Below are 14120 nucleotides of genomic sequence, written 5' to 3' on the forward strand. Positions count from 1 at the left end.
CATCTGCTCTCGCATTACATGACCTGTCCTGCCTATTGGTGCCAACTAGAAAATCGGCTACCCCCGTTTGTTCTCTAATCCACACCGCTGTCTTCCTGAATGTTAACGTTGCGCCTATCAATTCCTTCAATCGCTCGTTGTGTGGTTCCTAGCCTTTTCTAAATTTCGTTCTACTTTTATCCTCCTAGCTTCACCCGCTTAGGTTGGTATCGCTAGGCTGCACCCGTTATGCACTTCTCAATGCTATCGCTGTATGCTGCCGTTCATGACGTGGAGATTTCATTGTGACTCGACTCACCCCTGTGATTACTTGGCCCACAGATAACTGAACTCTTGCGTAGAGTCAAGGGTCTGATTAGAGAGAGATAGGTTGAAAGAGAAAACGAGCGTACTGACCAGGTAAGTGCTTTTATCGCGTGGTTGACACCCGTGAGCACTGTGGGGAAGGGAGAAGGCGTGGTATAGTGGAGATGACAGGAAGAAAGAGAGCGCACGGAGCTCTGCTCGTAAAAGCATGCTCTCCAAACGCGCTTGGCGGATTATAACAACCACTAACTCTCGTTTTCTTGCAAATCCTACGGATGATTACGTTTGCATTCTGCCACGTTAATCTATAGGTTCACCGTTACACTTTGGTCATTCTACCTTTCATCAATCGGGTCACTTGCCATTTCAGCCTGAAGGCCCACCTAGCAGAATCTAATACACCCTGGAGTTAAGTGATGGCAGATTGTGTCGAGCAAAGAAAATGTGTCTCGGCTCTTCCCCTCGCTCTGGAGCTGTTGTCTAGGTTGTGACGTCATATGCAGGCTCCTGGTTCAACGCACGATATCACATTTCCAGCTTCGCTATGTACGGCAAGCATCTGGGCGCTGACGCACTTGATTTGGTTGATCCACGGGCTTTAATATTCTGAACCAACACTGCAGCTAAATGAGACGCCGCAGTGGACGGCTCCGGATTAACTCTGGCCACTTGGGGTTATTTAACGCGTGTATATCTACAGGAGCGCTTGCATCTTACCCCTTTTCTTTCTTTTTTTGACGTGGAATGTCTTTAGAAATGGTCAAAGGGGGTCACTTGCTGAAATAGATATGACGAAAACTTGTGATAGCATTATCGATCACATCTTTGCAGTCATGCTACCCAGGCCTTGGTCTGCCTTGACCAACGCCTGGGATGAATTTGACACAGATTACCTGCGCGCCACCGTCGACTCTGTGAAGAAACGTCTACAAGCTTGTGTGAAGGCTGAACGAGGAGATTTCGATCAGTTGATTGTTTAGTCTATACATTGTTCTCGTTTTTGTTAGAAAGCAAGGAATGATTGAACAGATCATCCTTTCCTTTTGAACAAACTAGTTTTGGCTTGTCCGTCTACTTAGTAGCTACCTCGTATATATATGTAAGATTCTCCCACGCCAATGCAAAAATACCGCGCAGGAAGTTTATCACAGCAGTACAAGAGAACGTTACGATTTGCTTGCTCACGCTTTAGACTTGCGCGGAACAGACGATGGAAAGAAAATGGCACACAGCGCCGCGTCTGCGTACCGTTCTGTTTTGGCGTTAAGTTACACAATATTAAGTGTAATATTCTGGCAAGATAACAAAAGTTCAGGATCGCCAATGAGCATCTGAAATTTGTGGCGGAGTTTGTTTATCTAAGTCAATTACTCACAGGGGACCCTGATCATGAGAAGGAAATTTACAGAAGAATAAAAATGGGTTAGAGCGCATACGGCAGGCATTGCCAGATCCTTAATGGGAGCTTACCACTATCACTGTAAAGAAAAGTGGACAGTCACTGAATTCTACCAGCGTCAACATATGGGGCAGAAACTTGGAGGTTGACAAAGAAGCTCGAGAACTAGTTATGGACCGTGCAAAGAGCGATGGAATGAAACTTATTAGGCGTAATGCTAAGAGACAGGAAGGGAGCAGGGTGCATCAGAGAGCAAACGGGTATAGTTGGTATTCTAATTGACATTAAGAGAAAGAAATGGAGCTCGGCATGCCATGAAATTCGTAGGATGGATAACCGGTGGACCATTAGAGTTACAGAATGGATGCCAAGAGAAGGGAAACGCAGTTGAGTACGGCAGAAAACTAAGTCGGGTGATGAAATTGGGAAATTCGCAGGCGCAAGTTGGAATCGGTTGGAGCAGGACAAGGGCAATTGGAGAGCGCAGGTAGAGGCCTTCGACCTGAAGCGGACATAAATAGGAGAACGATGATGATGATGAACTGTAGTGAATACTCGGCTGACGTAATGGGCTGTCTTTATTTTTTATTCAAATATGACGGTTACAAAAGGTGACCTGCCGTCTGATCTCTGCTTATGTGGTTGCGAAGATAGACGGTGCGTTCTCTTCTGCTATTGTCTACTTGCCAAGCGCAACCGTTGAGGAGATGACACTTCGCTATCAATAAGAGTGAACGCTGATTACAGCACATGATAGCGAGTAGCGCAAAAAAGGTGTCCTCCCAGAAGGAAGCGATTGCGGCCTTGAAACATTCGTTTTTATGCTTTGAGCCACTGAACATTAAGAAATTAGGAAAGTGGTAACTACAAAAACGAATTACAAAAAAGAAAAATTGTCAGATAAACTGCCTACACTATTGAATGAGCACAATAGATCTGGAAGTTATATTTAAGCAACTATACTCAACACAACCTTAGAATTTATTCTTGTCTATGTAAATAAATAATTTTCATAGCAGTAATAACAAACTGCCATGTTACTTTTATCTCTTTTGGTGCACTTGAGTTTTTGTGTCAAACTACGAATTTTGTTGACTTATTTTTTCATTTTCTTTCGTACGGTGTAACTGTTATGTGCTCTCATATTTAGAAGAGTGCCTTGCGCATGATGATATCGCCGAGAGCACTGGGCTGTAGGCCCCTGTGAGGCTGCTATTAGCGACAGCTTTTACCTACAGCCTCCTTCATTTTTTTGGATCGAAATGAAACTGTATGGTATTGAGCGAATTGTTTTCTATTTTGCCATCAGGCTATAGCACAATTGATAACTATAACTGTAGTTCAGTGCAAGCCCACGTCGACGTTGTGACACTGGTCATGGATAGCCATATCGGTACTTTTTACCCAACGAAGCAATTCCAGCACATCTTTCCAGCTCAGTTTCCGACCATTATCGAAATAATCGAGGTTGTGATCCGCCTGAGCACTTTCATTTTGCCTGGCTTGTCATACACTGAGTGAAGTTTCATCTCAATGTATAAACCGTACAAATGAAACCGCACTTACAATGAAGCACTCGGAAGTCTTTGGCAGAATGTTCATTAAGCGAAAATGTGGTCATCAAAGAACAGGGCTACAACGAAAGTGACAAGCACATTAGACGATCTTCGAATCGAATGACTTGCATGCAGACCCTATTCAAGTGTGCCACCCTTGATTTTGGCGGATGGCGTTGACATTATGGGAAAAATCTACCTGACGCCAGCATCCAATGACAAAAGGAACTATTCGTGCGGCTTTACTCGGTCAGTCGGTCAATAAATCAGTCAGAGATAAGGTCCGCACTATGCACTATGGCTTTCAGTGGAGGCATGCAAGCGCTGAACTGCTGTGCAGACCTGCCCTTCGATAACGTGACCTGCTTCGACTTTGCAAATATACGCGCGTTTAGAGGCCACTATTGCACTCTCGCAATTGAGGTTAGCGCGCGTCGACAGGCCAGGTGAGCAGGTGTCAGGTTGTTTCACGTGGACCGCGCTGTCTCTTGCGTCTGTATACAGCGGACAAGAAAGTGTTGTTATGCGAACACAAGGTGTTTCGTCAAATGCACTGCACGGTGCTTGCGCACTGACACGCACGTCGACGCACGACAGCAAAGCCCGAGCCAGCCGCCGGGCCGGCCGGGCCTCTGCCGAGAGTAGAGAGCGAACAGTTGGAGAGCGAGAAGGCGAGCTCGGTTGTCATGGCGACAAAGCGCCGGCTTCCTGCCCCCTCGTTCTCCCCGGGCCCGAGCCGCGGGTTCTCTCCCTCGCCATAACCTCCTCTCCTCCATTCCCGGATTTCGCGACGTGCGACGGCGGCCATCATCACCACCGAGCCAACTGCCCTGCGCTCGCGGGCTGCACAGAAAGACGTCGCGGAGGCTCTTTCACACGACGACGACGACGATGCCTTCAGGTGAGCTGCCCTTCTCTCGCATTGCCGCGCACAGTGCGAGGTCGCCGCTGGCCGGTCCTCCACTCGGGTGCTACATCCTAGCGTTTAGCGGAGAGCGCCGCCTTTGGCTATCGACACAAGACGGCTTCGGAGAAGCCCCGGGCTCTGCTCCCGTCTCTAGCGGTTGTCGTCAGCCGGGTCCTCATCCCCGCCAGCGAGGCTTACATCTATAAAGAGAAGGAAACATTGCGCTAAACACAGAGGGTTTTCGGCCGCGGATGTTGAGCGTTTCGGCGACGCTCGGGGACGTGCAATGATGACAGCCGCATTACGAGTGCAGTGATTGGAGCACTGAAGTGGCCGCGGCTGTTTTCCATCGCGTGCCGCGATATATCGCCTAATAGCGCCGCGATCGGGAAACATGCGTTGAAAGAAAGTGGGAAGGGAAGCAAAGATGTTGAGTCGAGGCGACATCGAAGGGCTTTAGAGGTTCATTTATCCACATGGCAAATCAGGCGTCGCGCCCCAGATAGCTTCCCTTGTCGACCTAGTGGAGAACAAATTCCTTGTATACTACATTTTTTGTGTTTCTTCTTGCGCCAGCAGCCCGGTCGGTGCGGGGTTTGCTGTATTGTATTGTTGCTTTAAGGCGTTGCCTACTGTAGCTTACGCATATCTCTTCCTAAGACGCGAGATTTGGAAGTCCACCACAGTATAGTCCATTCCTTATGCCGGTGTCGCTTGATGTCTCTTTCGGCTTCGATTTTCACTACCTGTTTAGAGATGTACAGCTCTCGCACGCTGTGTTTCGTGGCCCACGACATCCCAGTTTACACTGTAAAACATTAATAGAACATTGACTGCCATGTCTGCGACTCTCAGACGTTCAATATTGCGCTTTCCTACACTATTTTGCACTTGGCTCTCTGTGATCGTCGCCAACTTTTTTATCCAGTCGGATGCTAATGACAACAATGCGCGCACACAATGGGAAACGAACCGCCCATCCTAGCCGCCGATGCCCTTCCTTGTGCGCTCGAGACACCGGTATCCTACATGCGAGCTTATGCAGTGCAACGCGTGTTGCGGGGCAATCCCCGACCTAAGTGATGGCTTGCTTGCCATCACCGCACAACAGCGGCCAATTTCCCGTTGGTCATTATCGGTCCCTCCGTTCTGAGACCTCGTTCGCGAGACACAAATCGGCAAGGGCCCCCGCTATTACGGCGGCGATTCCCATGAAAAAAGCGCGACGTGCATTGGCCGATTTGCGACGCGCGCGCCATCTCTGTGGCGCCGCCGCCGTTAACTGAGAAGGCTCCGATGGGATTTCCCGGTCGAAACACGCACAGATGATGCGAGCTCGGCGGGCGCTTCCTCGGCTGCGGGTGAGAGGAATGGACAGACACCGTGGCACGGAGGAAGGAATCAAAACAGCGGCTATGTGGTAGTGCTGTAAGCAGTCCGGGACCCGACACCCGTGCGTGAAGGTAGAGTCAAGGTGCTAAAAATCGAAGCTCGCTCATAAAAATGTAAGTGGCAAAACTGCGCGTTATTAGGAACTTTCATGACCAATTTAGCGGAAGCTTACCGATGCATGCGCCACCTATATACGGCACTGAACAAGGACAAAAAATATTAATGCTTCATATTGCTTAATTTAACCGTACCTTTTACATATTCTGCTGGGCGACGCAGTCGTTCGCGCTTGTTTAATCTTGTGCGAATCGTTATAATGTTACGTTACCACAGGGTGTTGTAGAAGTGGCACGATTTCTCAGCTGGGCGAAGACGTGCCCAGTGAAAGCGGCGCGCGGCGCTCCGAAGGCTCCGATACGTAGACGTACAGGCGAACATCGAGAGAGGCCGGCTGCACTCCTGCGAGCCTGAGCAGCCGTGCAGTTTTGACGCGGCGAACAGTGGCGGCGGCGCCGACGCGCCGTGATCCCTTTCAGCGGCGAATCGCGCCCAGGCGACGCTACGAGGGGTGAGCGACTTCATCGAACAGCCACTGCGTCGTCGTCGGAGACATTCTGCGGACGCAAGAGCGGCAACAGCTGCTGTGCTCCCTCGCGCCCGATATCGCCATATGTCGAGTGCCTCGTCGCCGACTCGCCGCACCGTTTCCAGCGCGCGCCTGAGCTGTGCTTCGCGTGAGGCTTCAGGTAAACTGGTGATAGCCTCATTGTGCGCTCAGAGTGCGCGAGTGTGTGCCCGGTCATGCGCGCGGTGGTGTGTTCGGCGAACGCACCTGGATTCTGTGAGCTTCACTTGTGTGTTTCAAAGTGGCTGAGGTGAAGGCGGAAGAGGGGAACCGTACTGCGCGACAGCGACGTGAGTAGTACGCAGGTGCTTTCTTTAGAGGTGACAAACTACCGTTTATGGCGCGCTCGCTCATTCGATCGCGCCCGCGGTGGCGTGTGTGTCTCCAAGGGTGTGCCCTTCCTTCAGTGAGCTCCAGTTCCGTGCCCTAAAGTTGTGGACTCGGAGACAAGAAATTAATCGGAAGATCACCTTTCAGACGACTTCTTTATCAATATCATATATTTTTTGAAGTAGTACGCTGATGCGCCCTCTGCACTAGAGTTACCGCTCTCTCAGTGTGCTTTGAGCCGCTTGTGAGTGTGACACTTTGCCGTCGTGCCTGAAGTGTGAGGTTAAATTTGTGTCTGTATGTGCGGGCAATAAAAGTTGTGCAGAAATCCCTAATGTGGAGGAAGCTCTGTATGAAACGAGAAAAAAATAACATTGTCATCCATCCTTCATGAAAGCCACTGGCAGCAGCGCTATACATGCATTGTCCTGACGTCACGTTTTATATGCACCACATGTTTGTGAGAAAAGGCGTCACTGCGACGCACGATGTGGATTTATTCTGGTGGATGACGACGTGTGTGTAAAGAGGGTTGACGCAGATGCCCTGCCTCACCGAGCGACTTCTCGCTATCGCTCCTTATCAGTAACATTCGGCTACAGGAAATGACTTACTGGCTTAAAGGAAAACACTACGTCGATTTAGAGTGATAAAGTGCCCCTTAAAAATTCTAGTTTACTTGATTTCCTGCCTAGATCTTGATTACTACAAGGGAGAACGAAGGCCATACTTCCATTTCTCGAATTTGGCGCCGGAACCCCAGCGCCGGTATACGTCAGTGTGACGTCATGGATTGCAAGGTATTTTATCGTAACCGGGAAGTTGTATCGTAGGAACAGTTGTCAAAACTTGATGGACCGTCGTTGCCGCTAAAAAAATTAACTGGGCCCGAGCAGGTTCATGACGTTACACGGCGAGCTGGCGGCATCGGGCCACGCTTAATCGTTGGAGCATCTTTTTCTGGCTTACCAAGCTTTCTTTCTCCCAGGGTGAGGGCGGCTTTACTGGTATAGCAGAAGCGGGATTCACTAATACAGCTCGTATAATTTTTCCCTTTCGTGGCTATTTAAGCTTGGCCCTGATAAATAACACTGGCCAACAGCGCTGGAACTATAGAGAGGGTGGGGGAACGTTCGACAAAGGCACTTGCCTTGCATGGTTGGTTAGGGTAGCAACTGAGACAGAGCACGCCAGAGAACGTTACGTCAGTTTAGGCTGTTATCTTATTCCTCCGCAACTTCGTCGGCGTTTGTTTGGCAGACCGTTGTTCACGCATGAATGACTGCGTTAAATGGGGACGGGAACGAGGCGCGCTGAAACGACGCCGGGCACGAACTGTGGGGGAAGATGTTGACTATTAAGGAAAAGAATGAAGATGAAATTGACATTACTTCCTAGGTTCCTAAATGGACACTAAATAGCATAACTAGGTTAGTTTATACCGCTGAAGTATTTTTTTCAGGACTCCGTTTCTCTCTTGTTTAGCGGGAAATGTCTGTTATGAGAGGAAACATTGAACGCATAGTTCTCACTTTTGAATTTCGCGCCTGAGCCTCAGTGTCACTATGTGAGTAAGACTTACAGGATTTTCGCATGTTTGGGCCACAATTGTTTAGAAATGTTTTCAGAACTTGGTTGAATATTTGTTTTTTGGGGGGGATGAATGTATTCAATCTTCCCGCTAGACCTTTAGCTAGGAGCAGACGCTGTCCAAATGTCACTCACGAGTAGCAAGCGCAGGAACTTAATTAATTGATTTTCTTGATTAACACTTAATTTTATGGCTCGAAAAGACTCCGCTCATGACAAGATAAATGTTTGCGGCATTGCAGCAATGTAAGGTTCAAAACCAGCTTAATATATCATTGACATTCCTTAAATCGCGTTGGCACTGATGTCGTCAGTCTGATGCCAATCATTTTACAGTATCTTCGCGCATGGCTGTGCCAATATCACTTGCCTGCAGTGAAACTGAAGGCAGCGTCGCACCTTGCTGAAGTCACGTTCTCAGCTTATGAAAAATTAAATTATGGCGTTTTGCGTGCCAAAACCACTTTCTGCTTATGAGACGCGCCGTAGTGGGGAACTCTGGACCACCTGGGGTTCTTTAACGCGCACCTAAATCTAAGTACACGGCTGTTTTCGCATTTTCTCCCCATCGAAATGCGGCCGTCGTGGCCGGGATTCGATACCGCGACCTCGTGCTTAGCAGCCCAGCACCACATCCACTAAGCAACCACGGCGGGTTTCTCAGCTTATTGCACATAGGCAATTTGTGACTGACGGTGACTGACGGAAAAAAGGCACCGCCACCGTTATGCGTGTGGTGTAAATACTAAACATAGTGTAATCAAACAATTCATATGCAATGTTTGCGGTCACGCTACAAGAATAAGTTGTGCAGAAGCGTTTCACTGTGCACAAGTTCGTTTGCTTCGCGTTACGACCTCGTGAAATATAAAAGAGGTTCATATTTCCCGAGTCATAGCGTACAGATAAGTCAGCGCAGATTTTATTTGTACCTGTTCTGCATCGAAAGTATGTTCCGCGCCGATATACGTGCGATGTACGTCCTGCTTAGAAAGGCCAGATTCATTATTTTTAGGAGGTCTCTGAAGACGTTTCTAAAACAGTGTGCTTCATAATTGATTCCCGCACGTATATACAGCACCTACGGTTTATGGTTAGCAAAAGAGATCACTTCTAGTCACAGCATGTTTATGACTGCGCTTTCAGCTTTATGGCGACTTTTAAAGGGTCAAATAGACGAAAGTGCCGAATGAAAAATTCGTATTTCGCATAGCTGTACAGAGCGACTACATGTTCACATTTACTCGCGACAGCCATCAAATTGCGCACGTCAGTCATTGCTTCAGCTACCGTTATGCCTGGGCGCATGCATGGAAAATTGGACGAGCATCGGCAGCGCCGCCGCGCAGGATGTGCTCGAGGGAAAGCGATGCTGACACTTCGATCGACGAGCTGCGCATGACGCGTGCAGCCGCCACCAGCCGCGCAGTGGCGAAGGCACGTCCACAGCGACTTCAGCAGACAAGGGCTGCAAGGAGCGAACTTGAATGCTTTCGAAGAAAGACAAACTGAGTCAGCAATATTCGAGGCATCGCCGACAAGAAACCTCCTGTATACCCTCCGCAAGAGAAGCAAAAATGCAACTAACGTGTGAAGGTTTACGATTATTCAACGCCGGAGGGTAAATATGCACATCGAGACGTGTTTTTGTGTATGCAGCGCTTATTTTTGCGAATGCATATGCGTTAGCCCCTATAATGTGTTTGCCACTGATAACAAAGGGATATCTTATAAACCTCGTTCAGATATGCTTCAGACAGAAAACTGACATTTCCCCACGCTTGACAAGAGGCGCACGCTTCCAGCTCTGCTCTTCAGACCCTCGGACCACGTTTGAAATTGTTGCCTTCACTTATCTGCAAACGAGCACTATTTAATATTTTTATGAACTGGGTCACGCAGATGGGCACGTAGTGGGAACCGCGTAGCATGTGCGAATGCAAACATTTGAACGCCCGAGACTCTTCCAGTGTGGCGCACGCTTGGTCGCGGGCCGAGCTCTCCAGTGTGCCGACAGAACGTGCAGAGAGAACGAGGCTCAGGTGGCGAGGGACAACATTGCGCGGACGTGAAATCAATACTTTACCACTCGAGAAAACTTTCTCATTAGACAACTCCTTAAACAACGTTTTGACAAACGCCATCTACAGTTTCTCTGCACAAGTAACCGGTTTGGGACTATAGAGAGCAAAACACCAAAGTCTATTGTTGGTAGACAGACGCTACTGTGAGATAGATGACAGCGTTCCCTTTCATGAAACTTTTTCTATCTTGCGGATTTCCGGGGCACCGACTTGTTTTATTCAGTGTCCCTGCACTTCGACTTGGCGGTTAATTTGGCCTCACCCTGCAATCTGCTAGCCTCGTGGTCAGCAGAGCGGCTACCAAAAACAAATAATAATAATAATTAGACCCCAGTGTTCGATGCCCAAAGCAGCACGATTTCTTTTTTCAGCTGCGAGGCTTTACTTTCTGAGAAGCCCGTGCGGATTTTCTTTCTAGCTTCGTGCTACACACGGGTGGGTGGCAATTTTCCTATCACGTAGACATCCGCTGTGTACTTGAAGTAAAAGTACTAGTCCGTAAGAATGCAATTCTGTTAGAAGTTTGTGGGCTGCCTAAATTCATTTTTACTAGACAATTACTTTTTTGGCATATAAGATTAAGAGCACAAATAAATCGCTGAGAACTGATGCCCCAATACCATGCGAAATGCAGGCCTGAGATGTCAGAATTCACAACTGGGCTGTTTAATACACGCGAAATTTCACGGTATTCGACGAATAATGCAGAGAGGCAGATGACTTCTCCGCTTTTGAAGCTACTGAAGAACGAGGCTATCAAGCGACTGCCTGCGGTTGCCGAGTGGATCCTATCGCGCCTGCGATTATCGCCTATAATCAATCGGCGCAAAGTACGCGAGACCTTCGGACGTTTCAGGCCTGTCGCAGCTTTCTGCTCTGCTCAGTTGAGTCACGCGATGCCTTAAGGAAACGCGGCATCTCTCTGGCGGCGCACAGTAGGCAACCGTCACACGTATCCTGTTTTAGGGTGGCGCTGACCCAGAGGGGAAGCTACAGGGCAACGTTAAATCCGCTTAGACTTGTAAAGCGCACTCCAAAAGACTTTGCACCCTTTTCGGCTTATCTTGTCGCCACACAATAACCTTCATCTAGCGCGAAAGATGACAACTTGGACTGGTTGGTTGACGTTCATATTTGAGTTAGATTAAAGCGCACCGAAGGCGCGGACACAAAAAGGAAGCAGATGGACCAACTAGCCCAACTCGCCCCAGCGATGTCCTGTTTACCTCTCTTCTGTGTCCGCGTCTTCAGTGAGCTTCAGTCTAACTCAAATTTGAGCGTGCTAGTCTGTTTGCCCCACATGGGACACACATAATAATAATATTTGGGGTTTTACGTGCCAAAACCACTTTCTGATTATGAGGCACGCCGTAGTGGAGGGCTCCGGAAATTTTGACCACCTGGGGTTCTTTAACGTGCGCCTAAATCTAAGCACACGGGTGTTTTCGCATTTCGCCCCCATCGAAATGCGGCCGCCGTGGCCGGGATTCGATCCCGCGACCTCGTGCTCAGCAGCCCAACACCATAGCCACTGAGCAACCACATAGGCCACACAACATTCTAAGTTAAAGAACGTTGAAATAAATATTCCCATTTATTTCTCGTTATAGAAAATTCATTTCTGAAGAAAAGCAAGAAAATTGAAATGTAATCAATCTTTATTCGTTTGGTAATTAATTAGTAATTATCTTGCTGTATCTACAGCTGAAAAATTCTTCCAACGTATCAAAATAGCCACAATGGGCATTGCGTTTAACTTACAGGGCTTAAATCAGAATTCTGAGTTATATCAGATTTATCGTATCAAGGATTATTTGTAAAACACACACACACACACACACACACACACGCACGCACACACGCACACACACACACGCGCACGCATGCACACGCACACACGCACACACACACGCACACACACACACACGCACACACACACGCACACACACAAACACACACACACACACACACACACACACACACACACACACAAACACACACACACTCTTCTTGGTTTATGTCTTGAGAAACATCGCGTGCGCAAACACGACACGTAGCAGGCCCTACCGGCGCCATCCATTGGCACCAATTAAGCTGATCTCTTTTGCTCAAGGCTATGGACGGTGCTCTGTCACATGCGTCATGAGGGGCAAACCTTTCGGCACAAATTTCGATAAGTTCTCTTGCTTTTCGGTTGCTGGACTTGTGCACTATCTCGGTCCTGTGAAAAATTGGTTTGCACTTGCGTGCTGGAGTGCTGTATATTTTAATGTGTGTGTGTGTGTGTGCATTTCTTTTTCGTAATTTCTTGCGCACGAAGTTAAATGCGTCTTGCGTGATCATCTTTTTCCGGGTGCTGGGAGCCCGACACTTTCTTGTATGCGATAGAATAAGGCTACGCCATGCGGAGAAGCGAATGCTGTTCTTGACCTGAAAATATCGGGAGCGCATCGTTGAAATTTTGGTAGCATGTTACAGTCATGCAACACGTGAAGGCAAAAGCCTGCTGCAGACGTGGCAATGTATTAAGTTATCAGATCGGCGGCACCATGACTTCTTGCAAGGCATAACAAGCCGCCGTGTGTTGTAAACGCATGGCGCTGTCGGTCGAACTCCTCAACTACACATGCTCGCACCTAATATAATACCTAAGTGTTCCTTCGTTCTCTTTTTCTTTCCGTCTTTATTTCTCTTTTCGTTGTTTATTTCTTTGTTGTTTCATTCCTTCTTTCGTTTCTTCATGCATATTTAGCGACTGCATCCTTGCTTGCTTACGGGGGTATGAACCATTCCTGATGATTATATAATCATTTTTTGTCGCGCTGGAGGCTCACAAGACGAACCAAATCGAAATGCTAAAGCTCGCCACTGCCGGTAGAGCTCTCCTCAGAAGACTTGGATACCCCGTCGAAAAAAAAAAAAAACACACAACAGTCCACAACGGGTACCGCCGACCTTCAGAGCAAATATATACGTAGCGCCCATACCAAGAAACATGCACCCTGAATACAACAAAGAGAGAAGACCAGCGTGAGCCACCGCGCTACAAAAGCTGCTAAACAAAGAAAGCAGCAAGTCAGAAATAGGGTACACGAACGCCGCCAGATACTAGGCAGGGAGGTTACGTTGCCTGCGTAACCGACAAGCAGAACGAACACATAGCAGCAGCATCAGTAGTTGCTAGGGACATTGAGGTAGCCGAGCAGGTCGCCATAGCAATGGCCACACGGACCAGCCGATGTGACGAGCTGGTCATCGTCGTCACAGACTCGCAGGCAGCCTGTCGCCATTTTCGTGCATGAAGAAGTAGCAAGAACGCACTCAACATCAGCAAGAACCAAGACATGCCTGAAACGTGCATGGTCTGGACGGCAGGACGCGAATCTTTGGTGCGAAACCAAGCGGCTCCTGCCGCAGCCCGAGAACATGTACGCCGCGCAACCATGACATCGTCTGCCGTGAGACCAAGACGAAATGATACAAAGAAAACACTACAACATTCTGGAAGATTAGAAGAAGAACAGGACCACCACACATCAAGCTTAACAGAGCCGTCATACTACGCCGACTTCAAATGGGCAGTTACCTCCACGGCACTCTGCTATAGTATACACGCAACGTGCCCCTCAACATTTACAAGAGACTGCCCATTCTGCAATACATCAAACAACCTTGACCGCATGGTCTGGTAATTCAAAAAGAGCCCTCGGACAGCGCCTATCCAAGCAGCAACAGAAGACCAGTGGGAGGACATTGCCGATTATTGCTTGATAAAAAAAATTCAGCCTCAATTTCATCCTGTGAAAGCGGCTGTACAGTGAAGCTGCTGCCGACGTTAAACGACGTTAGAGAAGCACCACTGGCGACGTATGTCACGCGCGCACGCACATGTACAGAAATGGAGCATGCAGCCATCTTCTTCAAGGCCCTC

The 14120-nt window shown here is 48.4% G+C and overlaps 1 protein-coding gene across 10 annotated transcripts in view; it reads left to right on the plus strand.

Annotated features, from left to right (window-relative positions):
• The window catches only part of LOC135920299 (ras guanyl-releasing protein 3-like), a 122532-nt gene that overhangs the window by 56039 nt on the left and 52373 nt on the right, over positions 1-14120 (plus strand). For 2 of the 10 annotated variants that reach the window (XM_065454503.2, XM_065454502.2), the window contains exon 1: positions 5470-6475. The exons of 3 other annotated variants lie outside the window; for them this stretch is intronic. The gene's annotated coding sequence lies outside the window, so the exon portion shown is untranslated. Of the gene's footprint in view, positions 1-4048; positions 4163-5469; positions 6476-14120 lie in introns of those variants that run through there. 5 more of the 10 variants (XM_065454505.2, XM_065454506.1, XM_065454507.2 and 2 more) reach the window with 5 other exon arrangements.

The sequence above is a fragment of the Dermacentor albipictus genome, chromosome 10 (assembly GCF_038994185.2).
Source record: "Dermacentor albipictus isolate Rhodes 1998 colony chromosome 10, USDA_Dalb.pri_finalv2, whole genome shotgun sequence".
In the NCBI taxonomy this organism is placed as follows: Eukaryota; Metazoa; Arthropoda; class Arachnida; order Ixodida; family Ixodidae; genus Dermacentor; species Dermacentor albipictus.